This window comes from Sceloporus occidentalis, unplaced genomic scaffold (genome assembly GCF_023333645.1).
Source record: "Sceloporus occidentalis isolate IW3139 unplaced genomic scaffold, rSceOcc1.0.p SCAF_3, whole genome shotgun sequence".
Classification (NCBI taxonomy): domain Eukaryota; kingdom Metazoa; phylum Chordata; class Lepidosauria; order Squamata; family Phrynosomatidae; genus Sceloporus; species Sceloporus occidentalis.
The window spans coordinates 37,045,043-37,070,703 of record NW_028316983.1 but is presented as its reverse complement, the minus strand read 5'-3'; the positions used below and the strand labels follow the sequence as shown (position 1 = coordinate 37,070,703).

Below are 25,661 nucleotides of genomic sequence, written 5' to 3'. Positions count from 1 at the left end.
ATTGGGGGGTTGGGTGAGGAGAATGAACATGAGGAGTTGTCTGCCCCTGAATCAGAGGAATCAAAGTCTCCAAGAATCAGCTTTTTGCCTTTGAAGAGTAGATAGAACCAAGCACAACAATTTATGCATTCAATTGATGGGTTCCTGCTATAATAAATTTGTTAAGCTTTAGGACGTCACAAGACTGTATGGTTTTGGCTCCAACAGACTAATAAGACTAATTTTCTGGAAACAGAGAGCTACAGAAATGTGTCTTTCATCAACCAAAGCTAATTTTTTTAGAATTGAGACCATTAAGGCCAACATTTTACTTGTCTGTAAATTACCTTATCATCTGTCTAAACTAGCTTTGCATTTGAACTTGGTGTTGAACATTAATGGGGGACTCAGCACAAAATTAATGTCCTGAAAAGTCAAGACTGCTTTTTAAAAAAGAATATACAAAAAGGTATGCTAGACCTATCTTGTGAACACCAGCCAGCCTGCCTCCTGAGAGGAACCTCTGCTGAATGCTGACCTTCCCTCCATCTTCCCACTGTTCTGGGACTCCTTGGAAGTAGCAGCAGCATCTCCAGCTCAGCAGGGAGAGAGGTGGGGCCTGCCTTTCCCCTTAAAAGGGCACTGTCTCAGCCTTCTCCTCCCTTGTGAACACCAGCCAGCCTGCCTCCTGAGAGGAACCTCTGCTGAATGCTGCTGACCTTCCCTCCCTTTTCCCACTGTTCTGGGACTCCTTGGAAGTAGCAGCAACAGCCCCAGCTCAGCAGAGAGAGAGGCGGGGCAGTAACCCCTCAGACATCCGGAAGCTCCCATAGCTACCCTTCTCCTCCGTCAACTCCCTCATGTCTTGGGATCGTCACCCCATCCCTTCCAGCACTGTTGGATTGTATCTTTATTTTTCTGCTTTTCTCTTTTCTACATTTTCTCCTGCCATCTGTTTGTCACCCAAACCTCTCTTCTCCATGGCTCCTCGCACCTCTCCTTCTCCTTATCTCATCCCTATCCGCCCCCTCCCTATCTCCCAACTCCCATTCTCTTGTGCTCTCTGGAATTGCCGCTCCGCTGCCCCAAAAGCAGCGGCAATCCATGATCTTTTTCTATCTCAATCATTTAATCTTCTTGCCCTCACTGAAACCTGGCTTCCGGCCCACGATACTGCTACCTCTGCTGCCCTTTCTCTTGGCGGTCTCTCTTTTACCCACACTGGCCGCCCTGAGGGTCGCGGAGGAGGGGTCGGCATCTTATTATCAAAGTCCTGCCAGTTTCAGGTTCTCTCTCCTCCCCCCAGCTATTCCTTCTCCTCATTTGAATTACACTCCATTAGACTCTATTTTCCTCTGCAACTTCGGGTTGCCATCATCTATCGTCCTCCTGGTTCAGCGTCTCAGTTTTTCACAGATTTTGAATCTTGGTTGACATTTTTTCTTTCGGATACTGTCCCCTCCCTGATTTTAGGTGATTTTAACATCCACCTCGACGATCCCCAGAATTCCTCAACCTCTCGCTTCAGCTCTCTCTTAGCTTCCTTCGGTCTCCAACTCCATTCCAACTCTCCAACCCATTCCCTTGGTCACTGTCTCGACTTAGTTCTCCCCTCCAAGTGTGTCGTGTCTGACTACTTGGCTTCTGATTTCCCACTATCTGACTATCACCTACTTTCCTTTACTCTTACCTACATTCCTCCTCCCCGTCATACCGTCCTCCGCCAGTTCCGTGATCTTCATTCTCTTAACCTTAACCATTTCACTCAGTCCTTGGATTCATCCTTCGCTTCTCTCAATCTTGGGGACTCTGCTGATTCAGCTATGTCTTTACTGAATTCTACTCTCTCCTCAACTCTTGACAGCTTTGCCCCAGTATCTACGCGCGTGTCCTCCTCTTCCTCTACGACTAGGCCTCAGCCCTGGATCACTCCCACTGTTAGATTTCTCCGGTCCTGTTCCCGAGCAGCCGAACGTCTCTGGAGAAAGGCCAGGGAGTGGGCTGACTTTATCCATTTTAAGTTCGTTCTTTTATCCTTTTCACGTGCCCTGTCGATGGCAAAACAAGACTACTTCAAATCATTGATCTGCGCCAACGAGAGGCGCCCGCAGTGCTTGTTCTCCTGTTTCAACACACTGTTAAAACCCTCTCCTCCCTCCGTCTCTCCACTATTTTCTCCCTCCGACTTCGCCAACTACTTCATTACAAAGATCACTACCATTCGTTCTGAGTTAACTCTTCTTGATTTGGCTCCCACCACTAATCTCCTTGCCCCTCCTACTAATAAACTCTCTGTGTTTCCTCCTGTTTCTTTGGAAGAACTCTCTTCGCTGCTGAACTCATCCAAACCTACCACCTGTTCTCTTGACCCACTTCCTTCTCGTCTTCTACTCTCTATAGCCCCCTCTTTGTTACCCTCCCTCCTCTATATCTTTAATCTCTCTCTCTCTTCGGGTTCCTTCCCCTCAGTCTTCAAACATGCCTTAGTTTCCCCTACCCTGAAAAAACCCTCTCTCGACCCCTCTTCCTTCGCTAGCTATCGTCCAATCTCTCTTCTTCCTTTTCTCTCCAAGGTGTTGGAACGAGTCGTCTATTCACGCTGTCTTGAGTTTCCTGAAACCAACTCCATTCTGGATCCCTTCCAGTCTGGTTTTCGCCCACGGCACTCCACAGAGACGGCCCTTACTAAGATCTCAAATGATCTTTTGCGGTCCAAGGCGAATGGCCTTTATTGTATCCTTGTCCTACTCGATCTGTCTGTGGCCTTCGACACCGTGGACCACTGTCTCCTAATAGATGTACTCTCTGACCTTGGTTTCTCGGGCCTTGTTCTCGATTGGTTCACATCTTACTTGTCAGATCGATCTTTTTCAGTGGTCTCGGGTGGTCAGACCTCGTCTTCTGTCCCCTTATCTGTTGGAGTTCCTCAGGGCTCTGTTTTGGGTCCCCTTCTGTTCTCTTTATACACACTCTCCCTTGGCAAACTTATCAGTTCTTTTGGTTTCTCCTACCATCTTTACGCCGATGATACCCAGCTGTACCTTTCCACCCCTAATCTTTCACCAGAGCTAGAGCAGCAAGTGTCATCCTGTTTAACAGCTGTCTCCCACTGGATGCACCATCGGCGTCTGAAGCTCAATATGTCCAAGACCGAGCTTCTTGTTTTCCCTCCTAAGCCCACCCTTCACTATTCCTTTTCTATTTCCGTCAATAACATCTCGATCCAGCCGGTCCAGGAAGCCCGCAGTCTCGGTTTCATCTTTGACTCCTCTTTGTCATTTATCCCACAGATCCATACTACAGCCAAAGTCTGTAGATTTTTTCTCTATAATATCGCCAAAATCCGTCCCTATCTCTCAGCTTCTACCGCAAAGACACTGGTCCATGCCCTAGTGGTCTCACGACTAGACTACTGTAACCTCCTCCTGGCAGGGCTTCCTCTCTCTCACCTCCACCCATTAATTTCTGTTCAGCATTCAGCTGCACACATTATTTCACTCGCTCGCCGTTATGATCATGTCTCCCCTCTGTTGTCTTCCCTTCACTGGCTCCCTCTTCCTTTCCGCATCAGGTACAAACTTTTGCTACTCACCTTTAAAGCCCTGCATGGGCTGGCCCCTCTTTATTTAACTGATCTTCTCTCTCCCTACATCCCTACTCGCACTCTCCGCTCTGGTAGCCAAAATCTCCTCTCTCAACCCAGGATCTCCTCTGCCCCGTCCCGGATCCGTCCCTTCTCTCTAGCTGCCCCTCATTCCTGGAACCTTCTTCCTCTGCATGCACGGCTCATCACTTCCCTAACCAGCTTTAAAGCTGAGCTGAAAACCATATTGTTTAGGGAAGCGTTCTCAGGGAATTTGTGATTGTTATCTGGCTGTCTGACAATATTTGATGTGATGTGATTTGTTTGATATTTGATGTTTTTAACCTGTTTTTTTTCCTTTCTATATGGTAATTTTATCTATTCCTCTTTTAATTGTTATTATCTTAGAATGTACGCCTTGGGCAGGCTTTTATTTACTCCTAATTTTACCGACTTTGTACAGCGCTGTGTATAATTACAGCGCTATAGAAATAAAGTTTAATAATAATAATAATAATCTTACAATACTACATGAATGAGTTCTTTAAAGGTTCACAGCTGAGAGATGCTTTGCATGTGCAAAGGGTGAACACGTCGTTACACAAGTAGCACTGTTCACTGGTGACAATAGCTGCGATCATTCCATTACTTAACACCACAGCATGGGCAAAAGCAGAGCAGAGGGAGTTTAATTCATATCGGGAGAGTTTAATTCTTTCTTTTTAAAAGGAAGGAAGATAAACCATAAAGCCAATAGTGATTCCTAATATACCCAAAGCCTTGGTTACCTTGGAAACTCTGACAACAGTGCCTTATTAGCAGCAGCAAAGTGATCTTGTGCAGAATAAACTACACTGAATCCATAATAGGATTATGCCAGCCCCTTCCTTTCCCTCCCTCTCTCCCTCTTGTTCTTTTCATCAGAAATGCACAATTAATATATAATCCTCTACTGAGGAAAAAAAACTTTTCACATCTCAAATTGTAGAGTGAGTTGCAAATTATGTTGTGTTTCCCTGGAACCAGATTTAACACTTCTAAATGGTATGATAATCTTGCCCAATGGAAACTATGGCGGGATACAGACCGCCCAAAAAGGGCAGTCTGCTGGTGCCTCCTTTTCCGCCAGTGGGAAGCCACAGCAGATAAACCACGCGGTTTCCCGCCGGCAAAAAAGAACCAGAAAAAAGCGGGTTCTTTTCCTGGCACACTCAGGACGTCACACATGCGCCGCAACATGTGGACACTAAGCGTCCATCTTGTCAAAATGGTAGCGCCTGTGTGTACAGGGTGCTGCCATTTTGACGCCCTCGTCATGTACTAGGGGTCAGGCACGTATGGGCGGTGTGCCCTTGGCCAACCTCTAGCACGTGACAAGGGCGCACTTTAGGCCCGTCTGGATCAGGCCTATGCCAAGTATTTATGGAAGCACTGGAGGATCTGATGAAAATTCCCTGGTAGTTTTCATTGCTAGATCTGAAAGATGTACTTCACCATGTGCTCCCACTTGTCTTGGGAACAGCTGAACTGTTTGAGAACACTGGATATAGTATATAAATCATGCATTCAGCAAACAATGGTATGGAAAGAATGGTATCAGGTTTATTGATAGGGCCCTACTTCATTGTCCTAAATCAAGAGTGAAGAAAGTCTTTCACCTTTAGGACTAAATTTCAGGTACGTTCTTAAGGCTACAGTCCAGTGGTGGATGGAGCATAAAAGGAAAATGGTGTGCCAAGAATTACCAATAAATTTTAGCCTAACATTCTTATTGCCATTAAGTAAGGCTCAGGAGAGGCCTTGCTGTTGCATACTAAGCCTTACGTGAAGCACTTTTCTTGTTCTTTCATAATGAGATAAGATAATGAATAAAAACTGGGAAACTACCAAAGGATGCTGTCATAGGCATGAGCTGTGGCCATATACGGAAGACCAGGTGGCACCCTGGGACCACAAAAGGGGCAGATTCATCCCCAAAGCTGAGGTTCCTCATCCTTGCCTTAAACTCTGACTCCATAGACACTAGTTTCATTTCCAGCCACAAAAACACCTGTAAATTAAACTATTTTAGTTTACCTGCTTCTGAGATGAACAGCATTTTTTACATGAACAGTATCTTCACTAATTGGAAATAGCAATTGCTTTTGTAATACAATAAAATAAAATGACTTCACATCCCAAAACCAATTAAATACAATTATAAGAATGGGGAATGAGTAGATTTAGAAAACTAAATCGTCTGCAGCTTTGTAAAGGTGAGAAAGGAGATAATTAACAAAGGGCTTTATCACCAGTGATAACCCAATGAATTGATACAAGAAGGTGGGGGGAAAAGGCAAATACATGTGGTGTCTAACTGTAGGCCTCCTAATCTCAGGGGTTTTCAGTACAATTTGCCCATCCCATAATAGGATTCAATGGCTACTCACTCTGATTATGCTTCTTAATCTACTGTTTCCTTTCTGGGTCTATTTCTCTACACCAGTGGTCTCAAAACATTTTTCAGGCTGCTGCCTCCTTTCCTCTTAGGCAGCAATCCTAATGCCACACAGGCCTTCTTTTTGATATCAAGTCTTCAAAACAACCAATCTAGCACTATAAAATTAAAATGTATGCATTTCACATGTCTTGAAAACCTCACTGCTGCTAGAGAGCCAATGGGGTGTGTGTTGGGGGGAAGGAAAGTGACGCTGACTCTCTGCCCTTTCTCTGTTGATTCTCCTTTTTGCCTCACCACCTCCTGGATCTTTCTACTGTCCCTATAGGGGCAGTACCACCCACTTTGGGAACCACTGCTCTATAACCTGAAAGCAGAGATGACCCTCTGAAGCCAAACGGGGTTGCAGGAAGAAATTTCACATTCAATATTAGCATATGCAACATTGGTTTATGCCAGAGCTCAAAGGTAGCTTTTTAAAAATTAATTAGTTTCAGTTCCAGGCTTAGTTTTGCCTTAGTTATTGAATTAGTCACAAGTAATTCATTATTTGTAACCAGTTATTTGCAACCACGTTTCTGAATATCACCATCTAATGCCACCTTGAATCCAATCTTGGGATTGAATATATCCCAGTATAAATTCAATAAATAAATAAATAAATAAATAATTGTAGTAGAGTGATCATCAGTTTTGAAGAAAAACTTGGGAATCCTTAAAGTAAGATGGTGATTTCCATATAGTAAGGAGAGGCTCCTTGGGTAAGTCAGTATGTAAACTTGTAAATAAATACACATATTCCAAAACATAGCCCCCAAATATCTGTGTTCATTTGAGCCCAAGATTGTTGTTGAGGGGAGTTGACATATGATACTAAAAGCTCCATGGCATGGAGGAGGGAAAGCCCCTTAGTCTATACTATCATGGTGGCAGTGAGTTACAGAAAAGGTCTTCCCACACTAAAGAGGGTATTTCCCTGAAACTCTTCCATTTGTTCCTGCAGCTTGCACTATAGAAGTATACTCATCCCTCCACATTTGCAGCTTTGACTTTAGCAGATTTGATTATTCACAGATTTTATTAATATGTTCTCTCTAGGTATATCTAGGTCCTCCAGCAGAACTCTATGGCCAACTTTAATCTAATGTCTCACTGAAGGATTTAGAGATCCCTGGAGAGAACACTCCACTAGGTATTTGTGGGTACTCCAGCACAATTCTATGGCCAATGCCTGGCAGATATTGATCACAGAGTTGAATTGGTGGACCTAAAGATTCCTAGAAAGGTGTTCTCTGAGATAAAAACATAGTGTTTTTGTTATTTGCAGTTTTCCACATACATGAGGATCCTCTGGCATTTCTCAACACTGGCTGTTCTATCTCTTTTATAAAGGTGCTTAGTTCAATTAACATTCATTGAAGATTACAAAGCATGTTTTTTTCTATACCATTCGGACTGGATAAAAATAGCCAGTCAAGCCATGCTGCTTTCCCTAATATCTGCATCCCAAGCGTTCTTTTCTCTAGACAAAATTTCAATTTCTGTACACCAACCAAAACAATGACAATATTTCCCACCTCAATTGATTCAAAAAGGTGCAAAGAAATCACCTTGTTCCAGTACAATATAAAAAGTTAAAATTTATTGCACACTGTCAAATAGTGGGAGAAAGGAATGGTTTACAAGATTTGTGTAAGAAGTTGCATATTAACTTTGACTGTCTTCTAGACAACACAGGGCATGTATAACTCCTATCCCAATTTTATCCTAACCATCAGGATAGCAATTAAGTTTTATTTTATTTTAATTATTTTATTTATGTCCTGCCTTTCCCCCAATATAGGACCCAAGGTGGCTTCCAATCCAACAGTCTTCCATTCAGGTCGGTGTCCCTGTGAATATTCATATGAATATCATTCTCAGTTCATGTCCAACACCGTATATACTAGGTTGGGGATCAGCAACTTGATACTTTCCACGTGTTTTGGACTACAGCTTCTATAAGCACCATCCAACATGGATGATGGTGAGAGATGATGGTGGGCTCCATGTTGCCCACCACTATACTACACCACACCATTTCAGTTAATTGTGTCAAAACCAGGCTGTATTGCCACCTGTATTGCCACATATTATTATTTTTTAAATAATATATTTTATTGCATACAAAAGGTAAAACACAATTACATCATCATTCTACTTTAAAAACACAAGCTAAAATACAGATTTACAAAACTGAGATCTCATTCAAAACTCCAAACCCAAAGCTCTTGTGGTGCTGTGGTGGAACATAAGCATGAGAATTGGAGTTTATATATTCTATAAGAGGTAACCACTTTTCCTTGAACTTCTTACAGTTCCTTGCCCCAGAGGTTTTCCTGATATCGTCTGTAAGCTTCTCTATTAACCATACTTCCCAGAACTTCATCCACCATTGATCCATCGACAGATGACCTGTTTTCCAGTTTCTGGCAATGATTAATCTAGCTATAGCAACTGAAAAGGATATAATTTCTTTATGATGATAATGATGATAATAATAATAATAATAATAATAATAATAATAATAATTTATTTCTATTTCCTGCCTCTCCCTGCGAATCAAGGCAGCATTACAACAAAATCTCATACATCATACAGATCAAACGTTAAAATTTCCATAAAAATAGCCCTCCTATGACACAATAATATAGCGTGATGCAATACAATTTAAAGCAATACATTTGCCAAACCAAGTAGGATTCAGATTCATCTCTTACACAATCAGGAATAGAGAAAATATTGTTCAAGTCAGCTCTGGTGGGAACGCCCGCAGGAAGAGATCCGTCTTAATGCCTTTTTAAAACGCATCTAAGGTGGTAATAAGACGGATCTCCTCCGGCAAGTCATTCCAAAGTTTAGGAGCAATTGAGGTGAAAGATCTTTGGGAAGTAGATGTTAGTCTAGTTTTTGTGTCTGTAATAGAAACTTCCCCAACATTCTGAGAGTGCGGGGTAGACTATATGGGGAGAGGCGTTCCTGCAGGTAACCTGGGCCAAGCCATGTAGGGCTTTAAAGGTAATAACCAACACCTTGTACTGATGGACAAATTTATTATCAAATTGAAATATTGACAAGAGAAGCAATTCTGGGGTGGGTTGAACCTTCTGCTTAGTAATGTCTAATGTCAATTGAACAATCTGTATCCAGAACTGTTGAACATTTGAGCACTCCAACCACATGTGTAGATAAGTACCTCTTGCCCCACAACCCCTCCAGCACAAAGGAGATGTCTTCCTTGTCATTGGTGCTAGCTGGACAGGGGTCAGGTATCATCTGTATACCACTTTCAATGTGTTTTCCTGTAGAGCAGGTAACTTAGACTTATAAGGAGGTCATGGCCACATATGATGCCATTCTGCATCTGAAATAATTGACTGTATATCCAACTGTATATCCAATCCAAAAGTACCCCTCCCATAGGAGTTTTCAACCATCCAGTTATGCAATGCAGCTGAACCTCCCTTCACTGGTGGACCTGGAACTGTACACATTTGTTCAAGTATGGTAAATGATCTAGGAGTTTCTCCTGACCATACTAGCTGGGACACAAATGAGGTAATTTGTTGAATTTGGAGTCAAGAGAATCTAAGGGGAGACAACACATTTAAAATGCTTTCTGTAGTTTTAGGTCTAGAATTATGAAATAAGTCCTGTATGGTATAGATGCCCTTATCTTCCCATTCTTTAAATCGTGTGAACTTATCTGGGCTAAGAAAATAAGGGTGTAGTAGGAATGGTCTAATGGGAGAAGGGCTGGAAGCCATAAGATGGCACCATTTCCTCCAAACAGAAAGTGATGTTCAAAGAAAAGGGTTTTCTATGCCGTCCAGAGTTCTAGCTGCCGCCTGATAAATTCAACTGACTGGTTCTGACACAATTTATTATGACCAGAAGACATTAAAAATGATTATGTTTTATTCACTGGACATTTTTGTTATGAAACTGGCCATTTTCAGCATAGAAGAACATTCTTCTACTTGTGTGCATTTTTGCACTAATTTTATTTCTGTCCATAATTCAAAGAGGCACATGTATAAAGTGAGCTAACAGCTCAACTCTTAAGCAGTACACCAGTGAAAAAAAGCATACCTGTTTTGCACATTTTTCTTCCAGTGCTTCAGGTAAGATTCAAAAAGTTCAACATGCATTTGCTACAGCACTTTGTGTCCTACCCTTCTGATAATACATATATGATGTAATGCTTATTTACAGTGGTGAGAAACATCTGGCCCTCAGTGTTCCAATATTTTCAGAAATTTGCCAGCTGAAACATCTCCACCTACTCTTGTCATATACACAGCAGGGCAGATAATAAACCAAAAACATGTAACACTAGAATCAAAGGACATTTTCAGTTTTAGCTAACCTCAGTCCGTCAACTTCCATAATCATCAGCCCTGCATGTCCAGACGGCAAGTGAGATTAAATGGCCCAATGGAGTATAGGTTAGAAGGACAAGTATATAGCCCTTTGTCTCTGAAGATGTGTATACTCATAGCTGGCTGCAGTTTATTAGCATCTTACCCTACTCTGTATTATACGTGCCTTTGCATCTCAGATCCTCATCACACAGTTGGCTGCTTCTTATTTGAGAGGCCGAACACAGCAGGTTGCAGTTAAAGAGAAGCTGGAGCTATATGGCCACAGCACAGAATAAAAGCAGCACAAAGGCCTCAAAGAGATGCAGAGGCAGGGCTGACTGAAGCAGGCTTGAAGACAGACATGGTATCAGTCCAGAGTAGTTAGAAGACAGGAGAAAAGAAGTGTTCCTGAGAGCTAAAACCCTACTGTTTGGGAACAACCTCTGCAGCACTATTCTCTATGATCCTCTACTGTCCTGAATGGTTAATTAATCTCTCCTTCAGTCAGTCCAAGTGCACTCTCACACCTATTATTCCAATATGCAAAGAAACTCAAGGAACAGCTGCATAATAAAGTGTGGTTCCAAGTCAAGGAGAGATATGATGCAGGGAACAGATCCAATGCAGTAAAGCACTTAGGATCACTCACTGTCTTTTGGCTTGCCCTACTTCATAGAGTTGTTGTGAAGGTGAAATTGGCAGGAGCAGGAGGAGGAGGAGGAGGAGGAAAGCCATGTATACCACCTCAAGATCACATGAGGAAATGGGATCGAATTCTAACTGGAAGATAATCAATAAATGTAGAATGGCAGCACCATACAAGATGTAAATCATTGTTCAAGTGAGTGTTTTTGGTGTAAAGATATGAAAAACTCTCATCTCAGTTTTGCTGCATGTCTCTAGACCTCTCCATTCTTGTTCCATCCTTTGTTCATCTTAGGTTGATAGATTGTTTTTAATTCCTACATGGAAAAACCTTTTCATAGTATTTTTCAGATATATTTATAATACATGTTTGTATTTTTGTACATTTCCCACAATCATTAAAACTTGTTTGTGCACATTTTTGAGTTGTATGCATTTTGAATTATTCACAGATTTTCTATGCATGCACAATTTTGCACAAAGGATTTCTGCACAATGCATCATAAGCATGCAATGCACAGTATATGGCCACAGCAGTTTTCAAAAGCAAGACATGCTTTGTCATAAGGTGTGAAACAGATGCTTTTATGGAGAATCATGACTCCAACAAAATTGTTTTCCATTCCTATTTTGGATGAAATTTGAATTGCTCAGCCTGGAACAGCAGCATGGTTCAGTCACGGAAACTGACTTACCAAACTACAAAAGCCAGAGAATAGGCTTTCCATAGAAAGCTGTATTGTAAACAGTTTTAAAACACATATTATAAACAGTTTAGAAAGCTTATTCAATAAAGCAAGGCTCCACAAATGTAGTAAATTCTTATTTCAAGGGCCAGTTAACATATGACTGTGCTAACCTATGGAGCATACAAATTTCTACCAACTTTAGCAAAGCAAACAAAGAGAAACTGAACCGTATTTTATATATCAAAACAATAAAAACTGATTACTGTTATCATTTCAGTTGTTTTCAAGGTTGTTTTTGTTTGTTTTTGCACTTTTTACATTTGAAGTGTGCTTGTTTTACCTGACTCCGAGCCACTTTGAAGTCTTTGGAGTAAAAGCAGGATAAAAATGATTTAAAATAATAAAATAAACATGAAAATTAGCAAAAATAAGTTGAAACTGCAGCTTAATTGCCTGATAAAATATTTACATAACCACTGAAACAGGGGCTGAAATCTGAACTGTACCACCCAATGGCTTGATTCCAACTGGACCTCCACTCCAATTTAGAAGTGAACTTCTTAAAGAAACAAGACAGACCAACTCCTGCTCTGATATCTGGTTTGGCACTAATTACTAAATAGAAATTAGCAAGAAACTGAAATATTATTTTCTGTGCAGAGAATGTTGTTTTCTGTGGGGAAGTGGGGACACCAGAAGGTCATTCTTTTCCCTATCTATCTGGAGCGAGTGGGAGCAGTGTAACTCAAACTAAAGGATGCTCCTCCCTTATCTGCAAATTTTGCACAAATAAATCCTAAACTGCAAAGATTCTCACCAGTCCAGGGCATCAGGGCTCCTGATACTGAAGAAGCATGTTTCCAGTATTTTCAAATATTTTTTCCATTGCTAAAGCATGACTATTCAACCAGTTGAGCTGAAATCTTATTCTCTTCTCTCACCCATCATTTTTACTTTTGTGCTGTTGTTGGTGTTTTAGATTGCAAGGAATCTGTAGGCTGGAATCTCCTTTTTTCATAAATAAGCCAGAGTCCTTCTGTGTAAGTGGGATAAAAATGAGGTCTTGATATAAATTAATATTTGATTCTACATCTCTTCCATTTTTATGGGGCAGTCACTATCTCATAGACTGATCTACCTCACAGGCTTAATATGTCCCAACCAGCTTCACAGATACATCTAGTGCAAACAAAGGAGAGAGATTTCTTGGTGGTGCTCCCAGGATCTGGGACTCTATTCTTAGGCGCGTTACAGACGGCCCAGAAGGGGCCGTCTTGCGCCGCCACTGGTTGCAGCGTCCGGGAACCGCAGCAGCCAAACGGCGCGGTTCCCAGACGCTGCCAAGAAGAAGCACGAAAATCACACTCCTTCTTGCTCCCCGGAAGAGATGCCGCGAGGCGCTAGTCGCGCACTCCCGTCGTCATTTCCGGGGCGCGACGTGCGGACGCAGAGCGTCTGTTACGTCAAGATAGCGGCGGCCGTGTGGAATGGCCACCGCCATTTGTTACGGACAGAGTCCGTAACAGGAGTAGGGGCTTCTAGAAGAGATGCCCCTTTTTTGAACTGGGACGTCCTGAGGACATCCCAAATGGCGGTATGTAACCCGCCATAGAGAAGTTACTGGTGTCGTCCTTCCTATCTTTCCTTAGGCAGGTAAAAACGTTTTGTGTATATGTGTCATAAGGGCTTTCAGGACTGATTGCTCAGGGGAAAAGGGCTTTTAGAATATGATGTACTATTTATTTGTTTGATTTCTTAATCATCATGCTTTTACCATGCTTTTGAAAAATTCTATTCCTGGTTTGCTTATATGCAATTTAAGGACAGATTGATCAGGGACGTAGCCAGGATTTTAGGAAGGGGGGGGGGTTCCAGACTAAGTGCCACCATTATAATGGGGCTTGGGTGTGGCGGCGCAGCAGCACACACCATTCATTTTCCTAATGGAAGGGGAGTCTGGACCCCAAGAACCCCCCCCCCCCTTGGCTATGTCCCTGGATTGATCAAGACATGAGAAATGCAGCCATAGAGAAAATGAATTTCAGAGCCAGTGTGGCCTAGTGGTTTGAGCATTGGACTATGACTGGGGACCAGAATTCGAATCCCTGCTCAGCCATGGAACCCCACTGGGTGACTTTGGGCATATCACACTCTCTCATCCTCAGGAGATGGCAATGACAAACTCCCTCTCAAGAAATCTGCCTTCCCCCCCCCCCAAAAAAAAAAATACCTAGAATAGGGTCACTTTAGGGTTGCCATAAGTCAGAAATGACTTGAGGCACACAATAGCAACACAACAAAATTGATGACCATATAATTTAAAAAGTGTATAAAAGACTACTGAAACTAGAGATGAAAAGATAGCATTGTAAAAGAGTACATGATAATGTGGGCCCAAAATTGTTGGTATAATGTGCATATGGCAGTATTTATGGGTAAAATGTATGGGGGAAAATGTGGTCCAAAGGTGTCAATTTACTTTGTGCAGCAATTTAAAATGAAATCTATATAAGATTATATGTAAATGGCATCTAACCCCACATAAGCTGTCAAAAATGGCTCAGAATGTTTCAAACCAATGTTGGAGATGTCAGGATAAGGAGGGCTCCACTTTTCATATTTGATGTACTTATAAGAAGGTAAAAGGTTACTGGTCTAAGATTTATATGGTAATCCCCCCCCCAAAAAAAAGGTAAAGCTACATTTTTAATGTTAGCAAAATGTTTTAGTTGGATAAAGAAATGGATAGCAAACAGGCATCAAGAATATTGTTTGCTTACACATGTCCTACATTTCAACCTTCTGTCCCAGGAGGAATTTCAAAATATTCTCCATTTTGAGCATGGAAATGGAATGACACAATGACAATGGAAGAAAATATTGTTAAGGTTGGTGAGTTAGTCAAAATGGCCAAATTAATGTGGGATCTAAAGGGTAAACCAATTGAAGGCTTTTTGAAATACTGGAAACAGTTAAGGGACTTAACTGTTTCCTTGGTTTCTCGGGCCTTGTCCTTGACTGGTTCACATCTTACCTGTCAGATAGATCTTTTACAGTGGTGTCGGGTGGTCAGACCTCGTCCTCTGTCCCCTTATCTGTTGGAGTTCGTCAGGGCTCTGTTTTGGGTCCCCTTCTGTTCTCTTTATACACACTCTCCCTTGGCAAACTTATCAGTTCTTTTGGTTTCTCCTACCATCTTTACACCGATGATACCCAGCTGTACCTTTCCACCCCTAATCTTTCACCAGAGCTAGAGCAGCAAGTGTCATCCTGTTTAACAGCTGTCTCCCACTGGATGCACCATCGGCGTCTGAAGCTCAATATGTCCAAGACCGAGCTTCTTGTTTTCCCTCCTAAGCCCACCCTTCACTATTCCTTTTCTATTTCCGTCAATAACATCTCGATCCAGCCGGTCCAGGAAGCCCGCAGTCTCGGTTTCATCTTTGACTCCTCTTTGTCATTTATCCCACAGATCCAGACTACAGCCAAAGTCTGTAGATTTTTTCTCTATAATATCGCCAAAATCCGTCCCTATCTCTCAGCTTCTACCGCAAAGACACTGGTCCATGCCCTAGTGGTCTCACGACTAGACTACTGTAACCTCCTCCTGGCAGGGCTTCCTCTCTCTCACCTCCACCCATTAATTTCTGTTCAGCATTCAGCTGCACGCATTATTTCACTCGCTCGCCGTTATGATCATGTCTCCCCTCTGTTGTCTTCCCTTCACTGGCTCCCTCTTCCTTTCCGCATCAGGTACAAACTTTTGCTACTCACCTTTAAAGCCCTGCATGGGCTGGCCCCTCTTTATTTAACTGATCTTCTCTCTCCCTACATCCCTACTCGCACTCTCCGCTCTGGTAGCCAAAATCTCCTCTCTCAACCCAGGATCTCCTCTGCCCCGTCCCGGATCCGTCCCTTCTCTCTAGCTGCCCCTCATTCCTGGAACCTTCTTCCTCTGCATGCACGGCTCATCACTTCCCTAACCAGCTTTAAAGCTGAGCTGAAAACCATATTGTTTAGGGAAGCGTTCTCAGGGAATCTGTGATTGTCATCTGGCTGTCTGATAATGTTTGATGTGATTTGCTTTTATATCTGATGTTTTTTAATTTGTTTTTTCTCTCCTATATTGTAATTTTATCTATTCCTCTATCTAATTGTTATTACTTTTAGAGTGTACGCCTCGGGCAAGCTTTTATATATTCCTTAATTTTACTGACTCTGTACAGCGCTGTGTATAATTACAGCACTTTAGAAATAAAGTTTAATAATAATAATAATAATAATAGGGACTTCTTGACCAATAAGAAATCTACAGTGTAATAATCTGTGGCAATGGTTATTAGTAATTTTTGTAGAATTGTTCAGTTGGATCTGTAATGGTAGAATATTTTTTCCCATTATAGTCATGATTGCGGGATCACAGCCCTACTCTGTATTATTTTTATGTTTTATTTCTCTCTTTTTTTCACCTCTACCTTATCTGTATTTTTTCCTTTGCTTTCTTTCTTATTTTTACCTCTCCCTTTTCCTTATGTTTGATTGTATATTATTTTGATTGTAAATTAGAATTTGTTAAAAATGGAAAATCATCTCAGAAATATTCTATTCTTTACTTAACTATTTTTTAACCTCTGTGTAATGTGAATGTTTATCTGTACCTGTTTTAATCTTTGTAATCTGCCTTGAGTTCCATGCTATGAAAAAGGAGGACTATAAATAAACATTAAAGCAACAACAACAACAAATACTACTAATATTTCTAAAATGAGAGGATGCTGTATAAAATGTGCAGAAGCCTTGAGCTTCCAAAGACAGGGGCACTGATGATCAGAAGTTTCATAAAAACTACAACAACAAAACAATATTGAGCATACAGTGGAAGAACAAAGAAAAGGGAGTAGCAGAAGCTATCAAAGATATAAAAATGTGGAAGCAAAGAAATATGCTCTGGTGTGAATGACCTGGAGAGCGAAGTTTAATCTTTCTGTGGACACTGCACTAAAAGAAAAAGCTGTAAAAATGAAATTGGTTTGGTACTTGATTAGAGGCAGATGAAAAAAGATAACATAGAGCATTTGTAAATATCAGCATCAGTGGGTAGACTGTGCATTCTCTAAATGCATTGCATTCTCTAAATGCAATGTAACTTGGCTGCAATAAATGGGACTTTTCTGATGTGCTCTGCAATCTCGAGTTTTCACCCAAGATCAAGCAACAGGACAAAGTATTGATTGAAAACTGCATCAATTTAAAGATGCTGTTACTAGTCAGAAGCAATTTTGGAGACATTAAAAGATTGACTGGTAAGAGTCTAAGCAGTATAAGTAATTCTAAGCACTTGAAGACTAAAAGTGGAAAATATATGTAACTTTGTAGGGAAGCTAGGAGATATGCAGCCGAATTGTCTCAAAACAGGATTTGGGCCCTGGAGAAAGTGAGGTCACTGTGTACAATGCACAAGAAAAGCACCAGTAAAAAACGCAAAATAAAGAACAGGAGTGGGCAATGTTGGCAAGTCTGGAGATGAATTCCTCTCCAGATCCACTGACAGAAGAGTACACAGGACATTACTTCCATACAAGACCATAAGAATCCACCTTTTTACCTAATGCACGGCTGCAGTGGCTGAGATGTGGTGCTGGAAGAGTGCTCTGGACAACCAAAAAGACAACAAATGAGTTGAACAGATCATGCCTGAAATTTCCCTGGAAGTCAAGATAATCAAATTGAGGCTGCCTTAGGTCCACAACACATACTGCAGGATTAATCCAGTTTGAGAATGCTTTAACTGTCCTGACTCAGTGCTAGGGAATCCTGGGAGTTGTAGTTTATTGTGGCACCAGAGCTCTCTAACAGAGAAGGCTAATTGCCTCACAAAACTACAGTTCTCAGAATTCTCTAGCATTGAGCCAGGGCAGTTAAAGTGGTTTCAGACTGGATTATTTCTGCACTGTGTTTTGGACCTTACTTTCGCCACATCATGAGAAGGCATGACTCATTAAAAAAGACAAGAATGCTAGGAAAAATAGATGGTATTAGAAAGAAAGGAAGACCACATGCCCTATGAGGAACGACTTAGGGAGCTGGGGATGTTTAGCCTGGAGAAGAGAAGGTTAAGAGGTTATATGATAGCCCTGTTTAAATATTTGAAGGGGTGTCATATTGAGGAGGGAGTAAGCTTGTTTTCTGCTGCTCCAGAGACTAGGACCCGGAGCAATGGATGCAAGCTGCAGGAAAAGAGATTCCACCTCAACATTAGGAGGAATTTCCTGACAGTAAGGGCTGTTCGACAGTGGAACACACTTCCTAGGAGTGTAGTGGAGTCTCCCTCCTTGGAGGTCTTCAAACGGAGGCTGGATGGCCATCTGTCGGGGATGCTTTGATCTGGATTTCCTGCATGGCGGGGGGTTGGACTGGATGGTCCTTGCGGTCTCTTCCAACTCTATGATTCTATGATTCTAAAGTAGGGATAGGAAACATTATTGCAACATAAGATACAGATAAATAACTCTTTCATAGAATCATAGAATCATAGAGTTGGAAGAGACTGCAAGGGCCATCCAGTCCAACCCCCTGCCATGCAGGAAATGCAAATCAAAGCATCCCCGACAAATGGCCATCCAGCCTCTGTTTAAAGACCTCCAAGGAGGGAGATTCCACTACACTCCAAGGTAGTGTGTTCCACTGTCAGACAGCCCTTACTGTCAGGAAGTTCTTCCTAATGTTGAGGTGGAATCTCTTTTCCTGGAACTTGCATCCATTGTTCCGGGTCCTAGTCTCTGGAGCAGCAGAAAACAAGCTTGCTCCCTCAATATGACATCCCTTCAAATATTTAAACAAGGCTATCATATCACTTCTTAACCTTCTCTTCTCCAGGCTAAACATCCCCAGCTCCCTAAGTCGTTCCTCATGAGGCATGGCTTCCAGACCCTTCACCATTTTAGTAGCTCTCCTTTGGACACGCTCCAGCTTCTCCACTTCCTTTTTAAATCGTGGTGCCCAGAACTGGACACAATATTCCAGGTGGGGCCTAAGCAGAGCAGAATAGAGTGGCACTATTACTTCCCTTGATCTAGACACTATACTTCTATTGATGCAGCCTAAAATCGCATTGGCCTTGTTAGCTGCCGCATCGCACTGTTGACTCATGTTCAACTTGTGGTCTACTTGGACTCCTGGATCCCTTTCACATGTAGTTTCATTCAGCCAGGTGTCCCCCATCCTATATCTGTGCATTTCATTTTTCCCCCCTAAGTGCAGTAACTTACATTTCTCTCTGTTGAAGTTCATTTTGTTAGCTTTGGCCCAGCTTTCTAGTGTATTCAGATCATCTTGAGTTATGATCCTGTCCTCTAGGGTATTAACTACTGTCCCTAGTTTGGTGTCATCTGCAAATTTGATATGTATTCCCCCGATTTTGTCCTCCAAGTCATTGATAAAGATGTTGAATAGCTCTGGGCCCAGGACAGAGCCCTGTGGGACCCCACTGGTCATTTCTCTCCAGGATGAAAAGGAGCCATTGTTGAGCACCATTTGGCTTCAGTCAGTCAACCAATTACAAATCCATGTAACAGTTGCCTTGTCTAGCCCACATTTTACAAGTTTGTTTGCAAGAATGTCATGGGGAACTTTGTCAAAGGCCTTACTGAAATCTAGATATACTATATCCACAGCATTCCCTTCATCTAACAAGCTGGTCATTTTATCAAAAAAAGAGATCAGGTTGGTCTGGAATGACTTCTTTTTCTGAAACCCATGTTGACTTTTTGTGATTATGGCATTGCCTTCTAGATGTTCACAGACTCTCTGTTTAATGATCTGCTCTAGAATCTTTCCTGGTATTGATGTGAGACTAACTGAATGATAATTGTTGGGATCCTCTTTTTTTCCCCTTTTTGAAGATGGGGACAACATGTGCCCTCCTCCAGTCTGCTCGGATTTCTCCTGTTTTCCAGGAGTTTTCAAAGATTATTGCCAATGGCTCTGATATTACATTTGCCAGTTCTTTTAATACCCTTGGATATAGCTCATCTAGTCCGGGAGACTTAAATTCATTTAGACTTAAATTCATTTCAAAGAGCAGTCTTTTTACTATGTGCTGGAGATGGTTATGTGCCATACAAAAAGTGGACGGGAAAATCCACTTGGTATAAACCATCTAGCCCAGAATTGTCAATCCAGATGATAGTGGTTTTTGTTGGTTCCAGGCAGAAATTTTCCAGCCCTACCTGGAGATGCCCAAGATTTAACCAGAACTTTCTGCACACAAAGGCATTCTAGGTCTGAGCTACTGGCCCTGTCCAGTCCACAGATACACATTTTTATACACAGATACACATACAGTGGACCCTTGATATAAGATGGGGTTTGGTTCCAAGATCCCCCATTTATAACAAAATCCGTGTATGCTCAAGTCCCATTAAATATAATGACATAGCAAAATGGTGTCCCTTATAAAAAATGGAAAATCAAGGTTTGATATTTGAAATTTATACTTTTTTTGAACATTTTCAAACCATGTATGCTTGAATCCATGTATAAAAAATCCGTGTATAAGAAGGGCCGACTGTACACTCTTACACACAAGGCACATACACATGCATTCCCCAACTCTCTTGTACTGAAATTGTATGAGAGAGACAAAGTACACATTTGGAAGGGGAGTAGCTGTTCCCTTACCATTAGCACTCCTCCCAAATATCCCACAAGGCAACTGTTATCAATGGTAGCTTTAAATAATAATAATATTTGCCAAAGATTTCTGACCCTTGATACTGCCCCACTTTCATCCATGTTCCAGGGCAGAGATATGTGTGACTGAACATGCAAACAGCAATGTTATCCCCTTGTTTTAATTCTATCCACCTTCTGCTCCAAGGCAATATGACACCAATCATTATCTATAATGGGGGAAGCTGCAGTAAAGGGGGAGATAAGTATGTGTGTGTAACTTAGATATGCCCACCAGTCCCAGCAATAATACAGGATAAATCCCTTGGAAATACTGGGTAGAAATGGCTCATAAAAATTTACAAACCAACCTGCTTAGAGAGAAAAATTGATGGCCCCTGAGGCACATGCATGAATTTTATCTTCATCCATCCCAGTGACCCATTTATAGCTTTCCTCAAAGACATGGATTCCCCCTATGTCACTGAGATTATATTTATTTGCCCTGATGAGATTGCAGTTATTGCATCACACACAGAGAATAGGGACTTCCTCCTGTTCTAGTGACACAAACAGAAGACTACACTGCCTCGACAGATTGGAGAAAGATCTGCTAATCACCTCAGATGTATAAAGTTTTTAGTCCACTTCCAGCTAGAGAAGGCCCAATGGATCATAACGAGATTTACATAGGTGTTGTGCTATTCAGCAATTGATTCCATGGGTCTACTCTAGCTAGAAGCAGCAACTAAGATTTTTGCCACATGTAAAAATTAGTTTGCGGGGAAAGTTCCACACTTTATCCTGCAATCACATGTGCTGCTATCCAAGGCTTGGAAAATGCGGGGGTTTTTTACTACACCCCCCAGAGGTCCCAAACCAAAATGGTCATTTCCAAGCTCTCACAGGAACAACAGCATTTTACCACAGCAAGCACATTAGGTAGAGACACTCGTCCTGCAATACCAATTTAGTGGCTGCTGGTGGCTATAATATCATTGGATAGCATATAATTGGGTAGCATATTGGTTTTAGTTGGAACTAAGCTGTCCAAGATGCTGAACCTCTTTTGGTAACAGGTTTGCTTTAAACTAAAACCTGAATTACACTCACCACCCCACTGAAATGAAAGCCACAAGGCACAACTGACTCAGTGTGCATACACTAGATATCCCAGAAAAATGGGCATGATCTTTTAAAGGAGTGCATCTGACATTTACATGTTCTACAGTTAGCTATATTTGCATGTTAGAGATACAGAGAGGTGTATCTACATGTTATACAATTGTTATTATGCAAACCACATGTCTGTCATAAAGGGTGAAGTTGCCCCTATCGTAGGATCTCACTCTGTGCAGCAAAACAAATTCACATTCAGTCTATAACCGAATTCCACTGGTATTCTCCAGAAGAAGTATGTAAACCGCAGATTACATACACAAATCTCATTACCTTGTAGGCCCCTCAGCCTGGTAAAGTATTTATTTGACTTGGACTATTTAGTTTATTCTTAAATTTTGTTCTCTGTGAATTGCTTTCATCCCATTATGTACATCATTAAATAGGATGCCCTCACCTGAACTACGACAGTGGGCCCTTGGTATCTGCTGGGTTTTGGTTCCAGGACCCCCTGCGGATACCAAAATCCAAGGATGCTCATGCCCCATTATATACAAAGGCTTAGTAAAACTGTATCCCTTATATAAAATGGCAAAATCAAGGTTTGTTTTTTGGAGTGTGTGTGTGTGAATGAGAAGGATAAATCCAAGGATGCAAAATTCAGGGATACAGAGGGCCAACTATAGCACACATTCATTCTGTTCTGTATAACCCTCTTGTACCTTTGCTTTGAACCACTACTACCACAAGGATAAAGAAGAGGCACTGTCTTAGAACCATGCATGGTTCTGTTATGATGTTATGATGACAGGAAGATATGATGGCATGCTGATCTAATGATGTAATACTGTGATAACCTAGTGAATTATTGGGAAGGTGGATATGGGGAATATCGTAGTGTATTGTGTATTAATCACGTGGGCACTCTGAGCATGGGAACAAATGGAGGGGCAAATGGTAACAGGATGAAGGTTTATAGTTTTTTGACACTGCCTTTCCTGCAAGGGGATTTGGCTTGTAAAAGAGGAATACTTCCTTTCTGTCCTTAAGGGTGATTGAATGATTAACGGGAGGGACAAAAGGGGACATGAAAGGCTGCTTTGATTGGGATCAAAGGGAATCCAAGGAAGGGGGGGTTGGATGAGTTGAATTATTATGCTATGGTCCGGGGAAAGGATCTCAGTTCCAACACAGACCCCGGATAGGTGACTTCTGTCTCAATATCTGGAATAAAAGTCTTTTTGTTTTCTATCACGAGATGTTTTCTTGCTTACTGGGAACTGGGTTGGCTGATCTTGACACACTGGCAGACAGATGTACATGCAAAACCAAAAACCGAATTACATAGTAGGATGCCTAACACTTCTCTAGCTGCTAAACTCTATGGAGAGATCTCTGAGTCTGCACGAGAGCCAGACTGCCTACCTATCTGGGCCCCTTTCCCTTTCTCCTTGGGGCAGCGACACCAGAATGAAATAAAATGTACAGGGAAACATTAAGGACCACACTGAGAAAGGCCAAAGGCTGTATGAAGCAGAGAGGTTGCCCTCCCTGGTTTACATCCCAGCTGCTACGTAAGATAGTTTGAGCCACTTTTAAGACATGTACTATTGCCCCAAGGGTGAAGCTGGGCCAAGGGTGGTTAGTATGGGATTCCCAAATCCCAACTGTGAAAGGATTCTTGCTCAAATCAATAAACTGCATAAGGCTAGCTAGGAAGCTATCCACAAAGCTCCTCTCTGGCTTTGCTTCGCGAACGAAGATTCAGGAAGGACTCATCCCGCGCTTTGTACAAGCGTGTTGGTGACTAAAATTCCCGTTGGCCGCAGCTAGCCAACCGGGTTGTTGGGGATGAGCTTTCTTTAGGCCACCTTTTCTAGGCCCCTCTCCATATGGAGCAAGCAGTGCTCTCCTTAAAAAAGGCTGCTTGGTCATTCAGGATGCTGCCGAACAAGACTATCATCCCCGGTCAGTCTCGAGCGACCAAAGTCCTGAACCGCCTGCATGCAGGGTTGGGTCTGCGGCTTCCAGTGCATCTTTACATCTGCCGTTTCATCCCTCGCCTATCGCTACAGGGCTTTTCCGGAGATTGGATGTGTCCTTCGAGCCTGTGCAATGGATTTTTCTGGTGGAGCGCAGCGTGCACAGAACTGGCCTCACCCTTTAAACCAGAGGTTCGACTGCTGAGGCCTTGACAAGCATGGACAGTGGCAGCGAGGTCCTCGGGTTGTAGGTTTGATTAGAGTTTACTTCTCTGAGATGGTTGACCTTGAAGGGTTAGACGAGTACCATCTGCCCGGGTTTGGGATTAGAGTTTTCCTTCTCCTAGGATGGTTGCCATAAGGCTAGAGAGCCCATCCTGCCCTTTGGCGCTCTTGGTCAGACCCTTCGGTTGTGACCTGTCTGGCATGGGAGGCCCTGCCGGTGGCTATTATACCACCGCCAGCATAGCTCACAACATCATTAGGGTGCACAAGCCTCTCCCCCACGACAAGGGGGTGTCAATGGAGAGGACAAAGCTCCAGGCTCACAGTAATACATATAATAAATTAGGAGAAGCTAGGCTGGGATGGGCTGGATAGGCCATTTTTATGAGCAAGAGGTCATACATCTAGCCCTCCCTGGTTTACTTCCCTGCAACTCCTTCCTCACAAGCACTTTTTTCTTCATAGCAATTGATTAAAGACATTCAGGTAACAAACTTCTAGAAGGAAAGTTTTTGGCGGCGGGGGGGGGGGAATGGTTCAGTTCAAATCACTCATGTGCTCGTTTAGCTTTCCTCTTAAAAATGGATCCCCAGTATCTTCATTGTAAATTTGAGTTGGCTCAGGTTTTAAATCAATAGATCTGTAATCCCTACGCGGAAAATGAGTCTCCTGCCACACACACAGGATAATAAAATCACCCACATTTTAAACATCACCACCCTTGGAAGCACAAGTGTGCAATAGAAGAGCCTTAGGACAAAAAACAATTAAGTTAAAAGCTGAAAGATTGTAAATCTAGAGCTATATACAATCTGGAAGCAGCTCTGTCCAAACTGAAACAAATGAATCTCTAGCTCAGTATTTTCTAAAAGCACATACTTTTTCTATATGGTCATTTTTGAGCTGAATGCTAGACTTTGTCAGGTAACATGGTATATTAAAAATGTGACTTTTTTGTACTCTAGGTTAAGTGCACATCAACCTGATTCAGATTGGGAGTAGTTGGAGAGCTTTAAAGCTGCCCCATTTAATTTTTTTTATTTACTCCCCATGTGTACATCAAACAGGAAATTAAAAGAAGAAGAAAAGACTCAATTGGCACCAAAAAAGAGATGGTGCAGTTTAAGCCTTTTCCACCCACACTGATCCCTGTCCAGATCAGGATCAAGAAGTATTGGGGGGGGGGGGGGGTGCGCGCATGCGCATGCGCGTGCGCACACACACACACACACACACACAGAAAATAAGGCACATACAGCTGCACCCTACATGTTTAATATACCATAAAGTATGACCTTAAGTCTACAGCTCTGGTTGCAAACTACAGTTGAAACTTACTTGAATGTGACATCTTTCCGTATTTATCTGTCTTTTAGGATATGATCACACAGAGGAGGCAAGCATCCTCCTCTGGTCATGAAATTGTCTCATTCGAGCAATCCGGGGGAAGATTATCACATCCCTGCATGCTTATCCTGCTCTTCTCCCATCAGTAAACAGTAATGGATGTGTCATTGGGTATTAAAAAATAATAAAACCTATTATTATTATTATTATTATTGGAAACTCCCATTAATAACTAATGATGCGTCCATTACTGTTTACTGACAGGAGAAGAACAGGATACATGCGCAGGGGTGTGATAATCTTCCTGATTACATGAATGAGACAATTTAATGATAGGGAAAGGATGCTTGTCTACTGTGTCATGACCTCCTTAGTTAGACAGGCAGTGATGTTGCAACCCCTGGTGTCACCTGGTGTGGGGGTGGGGCTGCTCGGGGGCCAGGCCAAAAGGCCACACCCACCTCCTCTTTTGCGCAGTGGCAACAGTCTCCTCACAAGGAGATCACCACTGCCATGAGGAAGCAGGGCTGGGTGGCCTTGGCCTTCTCCATGGTGGTGGTGGTTCCTCTTGAGGAACTGCTG

At 42.2% G+C, this 25,661-nt stretch overlaps 1 protein-coding gene across 6 annotated transcripts in view; it reads right to left on the bottom strand.

Moving 5' to 3' along the window:
- Window positions 1-25,661, bottom strand: part of LOC149315762 (uncharacterized) — a 259,568-nt gene that overhangs the window by 199,158 nt on the left and 34,749 nt on the right. The gene's annotated exons all lie outside the window — the stretch shown is intronic.